This window comes from Gymnoscopelus microlampas (assembly GCF_963454915.1).
Source record: "Gymnoscopelus microlampas genome assembly, chromosome: 10".
In the NCBI taxonomy this organism is placed as follows: domain Eukaryota; kingdom Metazoa; phylum Chordata; class Actinopteri; order Myctophiformes; family Myctophidae; genus Gymnoscopelus; species Gymnoscopelus microlampas.
The window spans coordinates 28,855,173-28,864,255 of NC_139947.1; positions in this window are offsets into that span (position 1 = coordinate 28,855,173).

A 9,083-nucleotide genomic window follows, 5' to 3' on the forward strand; every position below is an offset into this window, starting at 1 on the left:
AAAAGAGGATATAGGTGTAGAGGGGAAAAAATAGCAGACTAAGTAAAAAAAAACTTTAATCTGAAACACAATTTTATACAATATAGAGTAGGGGGTCCCTGCTTCATCTCTCTCTCAGCTAGGGGGTCCTTGGCCTGAAAACGTTGAAGACCCCTGCTTTAGATAAATAACTTTAGACTGACTTCCACAATGCATGCAGACCAGTAACACCTGGTTGGGCAATATTGACAAAAAAAATGTATATCACAATATCGAAATCAAGTCACAATATGTTTGACCTAATACCTCAATATTGTGAAGGCAAAGGTCCCACGTTCAATTCCACTCCAGACACTTCCTGAGCACTTCACACCAACAGCTGCTCACTTGCTCCTATAGGATGGGTAAAATGCAGAGGACGAATTTCACATATGTGCAAATATATAGCGACAAAGAGCACTCCAAGGAGTGGGCACCAAATTATTATTATTGTATTATTATCATTGATATTTTAACTATGACTGCTGGTGCTTTCAGAGGATAATTAAACAAAACGTTTCTGAGAAACAAAAAAGCTTCATTCGAAAATAACATGTTTTGGGGTGATTTTGTTGGACAGCCCTACAAATTTCTAAATATTGAAACATTTGTACTGGGGTGCAAGTATTAGATGTTAAAATGACCCTAAAAGTGTTTTGAAGTGAAATACCCCTTTAACCTATTAAAACCGGTGTCATTAGATGTTTGCGTTGGCTATTCAAAAATAGCAAATATACAAGGTCACTGCAAGCTTGTATATCTGTGTGTGAAAACTACAGAATTAGAAGGCATTTGTATAATCGACCTCAGGTCTTAATGGATTAAGGAGACAAACTAAATCAAGCTCATGAATTTAGGACATACAGTAGCTAGAGTCTCTCACTGAAGGGGAGAGAGAGATGCCTCATGCAGGCCTGTAGCCTGTTGGTTCCTGCTCCATCTTCTAAGCTGGGTGGTGAGTTTCCTAGTAGGGAGACTGCTAGTCTCTGGCTCTCAAGAAACACATAACATGGGTTTTAGAGGTGCCAGAGCAGCCAGACCACAAGTGAGATTCTTATCTCACTCTCAGGTAGCAGGTAGCTACTTTAAGAAATGAGCAAAACGCACACCCCTACTTGCATTTCCTGAGTAGACATACCTTTCAACACTTTAACCATAACTGCATCGTACATGCGTCACCAACATTGCACTTTGCACGCTCCATGGAAAATGAGGTTTATCAAGGCCTTCAGCATCATATGTAAGTTTTTAGGAAGTTAACTATTTTGGTTATAGATCAAAGCCTAATTCATATCACAGCCAAATTATGTTTTCTTTTAATTGTGTAATTTCTATATGTTTTCAATGAAACTTAAATGAATATACACGTAAATTCCATTCTAGCATGTGTGAAGAGTACTTTTTAGGGTGTTTCATTTTGATGGTCTCCGTCTTGTCCCGGTCTCGCCTGCAATTGTATTTGGTCTTGACTTGGTCTCAGACCAAGAGGACTCAGGGTTGTTTTCCACTAATTTCTCCAAAGTTGGTTATTGCAGCTTCAAGAGATGTAAGGGTAGCTGTATTACTGAATTAATAATTACTAGAATAATTAATGAATTACTTGAGTAATTCGTGCATGCAAATATTTTGCTTATAGGCTTTACATGTCAAATATGTTTACAGAAGATTTATTTTTTGGTGTAATGTATTTACACATTTGAATACACATTATATATGCAGAAGGCATCATTTTCTCATTATTGATAGCAAAATAAAGGCTTTTGTAAGTAAGACTTTATAACCAATTCTGAGCTTTTACAAAGTCAAATCAGTCAGTAAAATATTATCAGAAACGGACTGAGAGACAGAGAGAACTTTATACGAGTCAGCAGAACATCCAGCAGAGAATCCAGGTGAGAGAGAAAGACCTGAAGGTGCTTCACCAGGAGGTGGAGTCCATCGACCACTGTGCTGACAGAGCAGTGGAGGACAATGACACCATCTTTACTGAGTTCATCTCTTCCACTGAAAGAAGACGGTCTGAGGTGAGGGAGCTGATCAGAGAGCAGCAGGAACGTGAAGTGAGTCGTGCTGAAGAACTGAGGAGGCGTGTGGAGCAGGAGGTCACTGAGCTGAGGAGGAGACATGCTGAGCTGGAGCAGCTCTTGCTCACAGAGGATCACATCCATTTTCTACAGCGTTACACCTCCTCCCTCTCTACACACCCAGTCAGCAGCAATGTCCGTCCTCTGAAGTACTTTGAAGACGTGACTGTGGCCGTGTCCAAGATGAGAGACAAACTAGAGGACGCCCTTAAAGAGGCAGGGACAAACGTCTCAGAGACACTGAATAGACTGTCGCCATCACCGGAGACCAGGACCATGCAGAGCTGATTTCTTACAATATTCATGTCCAATCACACTGGATCCAAACACAGCATATCAATTAGTCAATTTGGGTACTTTTTGTAGGGTTGTAGTGTTCTTTATGTCTTTATTGTGTCATTGTAGTGTACTTTATGCCTTTATAGTGTCACTGGACACTGTAGTGTATACTTTGTCTGTATTGTGTCATTGTAGTGTACTTTATGCCTTTATAGTGTCACTGGACACTGTATTGTAGTGTAGTGTACTTTCTATCTTTATAGTGATGGACACTGTTGTGTACTTTCTATCTTCATAGTGATAGATGGACAGTGATGTGAACAACAGAGAGCCAGTGGATGTGATGTGATGTGTGGTGGGGGGTTTGTGATGATCTGAGACACAGTATAAATAGACTTGTTGTGAATAAAGTGTCTCTGATCACTGCTTTGTTCTTCTATTCTAACAGTCTATGGAGACATTTCACACTGCAGGTTTTGATCTATAGTGAACATAATGATACTTTTATTCTATACATTTTATTTGAGTCTACAGAGCTCCTTTGCCACTCTTCTTTTACGGGTCACAGGTAAATAAACCCTTTTTACCTACAGGAAATCTTATAATCTAAAATAGTTAAAAGAGTATCTACAAGCTCACATGTTGTGAGCTTGTAGTGAGCTTTAACAATAAATAAATAAAGCATATTTGCACATCTGCTTTTTTAGAATATGTTTTAATATATATCGACAATATATTGGAAAGTTTTGAATCACTTTACTTTTTAAAAACAAACTAGATAGAACTAGATCTTCTCTTCTGGCACAAAACCTTTTCAGACGGGGGTCCTCGGCCATATATGCATCAATGTGGGGGTCCTTGACAAGAAAAAGTTTGAGATCCAGGGCTGTAGGGTCCTTCCTACATGAAGCAGGCCTGGTGGAGACAGCTTCAAGTGGATTTAAGATTCTAAAGGAGTGGTGTCGCCCTCTGGTGGTGGTTTGTGTTCAAAGCACACAGTGAGAAAATGTATGCCTGCTGTTGTTTTGTGTTTTTTTGCTGACCTCTCACCTTGCTAAACTAATGGCCTAAGTCATTTTTTTGAGGAAAATGATATTTTTGCCTAAGTCAGCTCCTCATGACACTGGCCACCTCTGGTAAAAGCCATCCTAATTGAAAAGGATCATGCTGTTCACTCCCCTTTTAGTATAATGGCCTAACTCCCTAGTGTGACTTAGGCCAAAATAGGCCTTTTTTTTGGCCTAAGTCACATGGTTTTGTGACTTAGGACAAATTATTTACTAATTTAGGACATTTAATCCTATTTAAACCTATTTAAATCTCTTATGTTACATAACTGACAGACAGTGTTATTTCTATTTAAATAGTCATAATTTGTTATAAACATTTTGGGTGAAATGATTAAGAAATATCGTATAGTTTTGTTTTGGATCAGTTTTTTATTTTTCCTGAAAAAATGACTTAGGCCATTATTTTAGCAAGGCGACCATGAATAACCCATGAATGAATAATTTAAAAAAAGAGTTAAAGATATTACATAAATTAGAAAACAAATGTTTGAGAAGCAGTGAAAATAGCCCATCTACAAGAGCTTGTAGATCTGCTATTTTCTCTAGCTTGGGTCCTGGGGAGAGATATATCATTTAAGGTCTCGAGCTAAAACGTTTGGGAAACACTGGGCTATTTACACAATACAATATTTATTTATAAAAAGGCACTTTTTTTATTGCCTTAATACCTTACACACGCACGCACGCACGCACACGCACGCACGCACGCGCGCACACACACACACACACACACACACACACACACACACACACACACACACACACACACACACACACACACGCGCAACCTTGTTGCGATCAGCTGCCTGTGATCAGTGTTGATGATGATTGAAAACTGATTGTGATCAATTGTCTGCCGGATGAAGATCCGTTCAGAAAACGGAAACGGAAACGATGCGTTCATGTATGTACATTGGTTTCAACACATACCGGATCCAGTAGGCGGAGCTCCAGACCGGACGTGAATAAATAAATAAATAGTACGCAGGCGCACATCGGCCGGTTGGTTCACTTTGTAACGTGGCTGGCCATGCTGCATCAGGTATTTTACTAATGTTTGGTTTACATTTATATCAACATATGAGACGTTTTTAATCCGCCGATAATTAGCACTATTATTAGTTAAGCATTAGGGGTTTTAAGGCTGTTTGTGAATTATGACACCTAATGGACCAAACATTTGGAATATTCTTGTTTTACAACCGAGGATGAAACGCATCAAACACACATTGTTCCAAATGATCACTGACTAAACCTAACCACACTCACAAACCTCTCACACATGTGAGGGGTTTGTAGATCTAACCCCGCCATAGACTCTGTGCATTTATAATCTACAGTGGTGTAAAGTAACTAATTACATTTACTTAAGTACTATTTTGAGGTAGGCCTATTTGTACTTTGCTTGAGTATTTCCAATTTCCAATACTTTTACTTCTACTCCACTACATCTCAGAGCCAAATATTGTACTTTTACTCCACTACATTTATTTGAAAACTTAAGTTACTAGTTACTTTTCAGATTTAAATTATGATATTATAAAACATACATTAACCACTTTAGCCCTATTTTATACCTAGGCTATTTGAAAATAGCCGATGTTGTGAGCTTGTAGATCTGCTATTTTCAAATATTTAGTACTTTTACTTTTGGTACTTTAAGTACCTTTTGATGCCAATGCTTTTGTACTTTCACTCAAGTACATTTTTAATTCTGGACTTTTACTTGTAACAGAGTATTCTTATATTGCAGTATTGGTACTTTTACTTAAGTAAAGAATTTAATAACTTTTTCCACCACTGGCATTTATAATCTATAAGAAAACTTTAGCCTCGGACCAAGGCGGTCAGGGACTTGTTTGATTGATGCTGAGTTCTTTGTAGTTTTTCTTAACGCCCTTACTGCTCCATAAATATACACACTAGCAACACATTAAGTGTTTAAACCCGAAGCCACAGTTGTTACCCGACCATACGTGTCGTTTGTGTTCCGTAATATTACGTAAAAGTTTAATAAATAAGCGTTTTAATTCCGTCTGTGTCCGAACGCCGCTCTACTTCTTCGTTCACATGGAGTGCAATACCTGCGCTCGCCTGCTGATGCAACAGCAGATATTGAATTGTTTTGCATTTATGTTCGTGCGTCTCCATTAATGTATAAATTCTTACTATGAAGTGATTATCTTAAAACCCACTGATGTTATCCGTTCATAAGGGTTGTTGGTGTTTAGTTAATAATGTGTGTTATTTAATAAATAATTGTTTTAATTCCTTTCGTTAATGAACATCATTGTATTTCCTGGTTGACAGTGGGGTGTAATACCAGCGTTCATCTGCTGCAACCTGTTGCAGCAGCAGGCGAGCGCAGGTATTGCACTCCATGTAAACGAAGAAGTAGAACGGCGTTCGGACACAGACGGAATTAAAACACTTATTTATTAAACTTTTACGTAATATTACGGAACACAAACGACCCGTATGGTCGGGTAACAACCGTGGCTTCGGGCTTAAATACTTAATGTGTTGCTAGTGTGTATATTTATGGAGCAGTAAGGGCGTTAAGAAAAACTACAAAGAACTCGGCACCCTTTATATTTAGAATTTATACATTTATGTTTGAGATTAACATGGAGCTAATATGCCAAACACTATTTTTGTGGAGTGTTCAAGAATGTCAAGATGGAGGATAATAATAATGAAACTTTATTAATGAAACTTTATTTGTATAGCACTTTTCACATTCCATACTTTTCATAAAATATATAAAATAAATGTTTTTTTTGTTGTTGTTATTTTAAGATCAAAGTGTTCGAAGTGATGAACCTTGCAATAGAATGTATATTTAGAAGCATCTTCCATAAACATGAATGTAAAAGCAAAGGTTAAAGGGATAGTTCACCCCCAAAATGACTTTTTTTCTATGGATTAGTCACCCCATGGAGACTTGAATTCATGGATATGTTTTTGTCTCATTCCTAAGACAATAATTTGTTGACCAGCGGACCGGTAGGCAGCGGTTCCGGTAGGAGACACAAAGGAGACTATTTGTGTCTCCTACCGGAACCGCTGCCGGTCATCAAATTATTGGCTTAGAGAATGAGACAAAAACTAAAAAACTATCCATGAATGAAAGTCTCTATGGGGTGACTGATCGATAGAAATCTTTGGGGGTGGACTATCCCTTTAAAGCCTCAATCTGTGATTTTCTTCAACCGGTCGGCTGTATGTAGAACAGCAGCAACAAGATAATGATAATTCATTACAGTTTCAGTCATGAGATTTTATTTATCTTTATTCCATGTTTGCGCTGCATTTTGAGCTTGTAGATCTGCTACTTGATGCTTTTGCTCAAGTAAATTATACTTTTTTTTTGTTGACTTGGTCTGCTCTTTTTTCCCTCTACACCTATACCTCTTTGCCAAAAATATTTATTATATTTTTTATTTATTATATTTACTATTTTTGGCTAAAGTTCTCCTCAGAAAAGGGATGCTAGGTTTCGAGTGGTTATGGTAAAAAGAAAAATATCACATAAAGAATTGGCGGACCCCCTGTAGTAACTCTGAGGACCCCTAGGGGCCCCGGACCCCCTATTGAAGACCCCTGCTGTAAACTGGAAAAAAAAAAAAACTTTTTTTAATTTTTTTTTCAAAAGGGCATTTCTGGTCAAGAGGGCAAAGGGCAGTTGCTCTAGCACCACCTAGAGTCTATCTGTGCACGTCCCTGCTTTTATGTGACGCTGTAGTATGATCAAGTAGGGAGTTGATTTATGAAAAAACACAAGGTTAGAATATGGCGATTACCCTGACGGCAGCGAACGTAATATGTTTGTTGCTATTGTGTGTACCATACTTACAATGTAGATTATCTTATTATTATTGTCAGTTGTGTTGCAGTATTAAAGGAGTAGTTCACCCAAAAAAAATGACTTAGTTTCTATCAATTGCACACCCCATGAAGCCTTGAATTCATGGATTTTATTTTTTTTTTTTTTCGTATTTCTAAGCCAATAATTTGATTACCGGTGGAAAGATGCTAAAGTATCCGGTAGGAGACACAAAGTAGACTCTTTGTGTCTCCTACCGGATATACACCCTGTCATCAAATTATTGGCCTAGGAATGTGACAAAAAACAAAACAAATTCATGAATTCAAGGCTTCATGGGGTGTGTAATTGATGGAAAATAAGATTTTTTTTCGGGGTGAACTACTCAAGTCTCTATCTCTATCATCACATACATGAAAAATAGTGAGTTTAAAAACAAATTAATAGCAACACAAACTAACATATAACCCCAACAAAACTGGAAACAAAAGAAATGTCGTTTTTGTAGATTCATTTTTTTAAACAATCTTATTGATATTATGAATTCTACAATATATAAAATCTGGGGGAAAAGTGTGTAATGTTGGTGTATATATGTGTGTGTCTTACAGGTTAATCATGTGACCTTGGCGTCCATGCGGTGACCTCCTGCAGAGTGGACTAAATCTACTTCATACAGCGAGTTAAAAACCCTGAGTCATGACTCCTAGCTATGACTCAGGGTTTGACTCGGTGTATGAGTTCTACAGTGAAGGTCCTGGATGGATGGAGTCATCAGGAGATAGCTGGTAATAGAGTGTCTGTAACTCGGACAAAGGGTTCAGGAAGATGGAACCTCGACTGAGTCTAGGCAGCAACGAGCCCTGAGAGCTGAAACGTATAACGGTGCCAACGAACGCTCTCCGATGAGATACAAGGCGTACGGTGCTCGGGACGTGGTGCCATACAACCTACGCGGCTCTATTAATACCAGCTATCTTCAACCGAGCGGTGGAAGGCCCCACACGGTACGTACCTGGATCACACCTGGCCAGTATAAACTAGGGCTGTGTCACCATTAGAAAAGTTGATGATTAATTGTCACACAAATGATTGCGATTTAACGATTTAATTGTGTTTGACGTTGAACATTGGTACATTATAAATACAAATTTGATCTATTTTTGGCTTCTAGGGCTTCGTAAACAACATTTGCACCAGACAGATATGACAAATAATATACATAATTTAATTACTTTTATACTTTCAAAAAATAAATTAATAGTGGAATTAGCCGAGTGGAAATGGCCGATCTACAAGCTCAAAACGTGTGGCGATGGGACACATTTTGAGCTCGTAGATCCACTATTTTTGGAAAATGTTTGAAAATATATGAACATTTTTAACATGGTAATGATCATGACGATTATGCAAAATACATTTTTAATTCCGAAATCGAAAAATAATTGCAATTAGGCATTTACGTAATAATTGTGACGGGTCTAGTATAAACCCTAGGGTTTATACTCATGGTAACTGATGACTGATAAGCTGTGGGGGTTATCAGACCACACTTTGAGAATCACTGGTCAAACGGCTGAGAGGTGAACCAAGACTGTCTGTGGTTGTTTTCAAACCAAATTCCAAACCTCAAAATTCTGCCTCCAGTGTTATGGAGAAATTGGTGACCTGACAAAAGATGTGTCCATCTTGTGGACTTCACATAATGTCAAACACACACAGTAAATCACTGCTGTTTATGAACAGTTGCTCGGTTAATAAACAAAACAGTGGTTATTTAGATTTGGACATTGATCTTTATGTGAA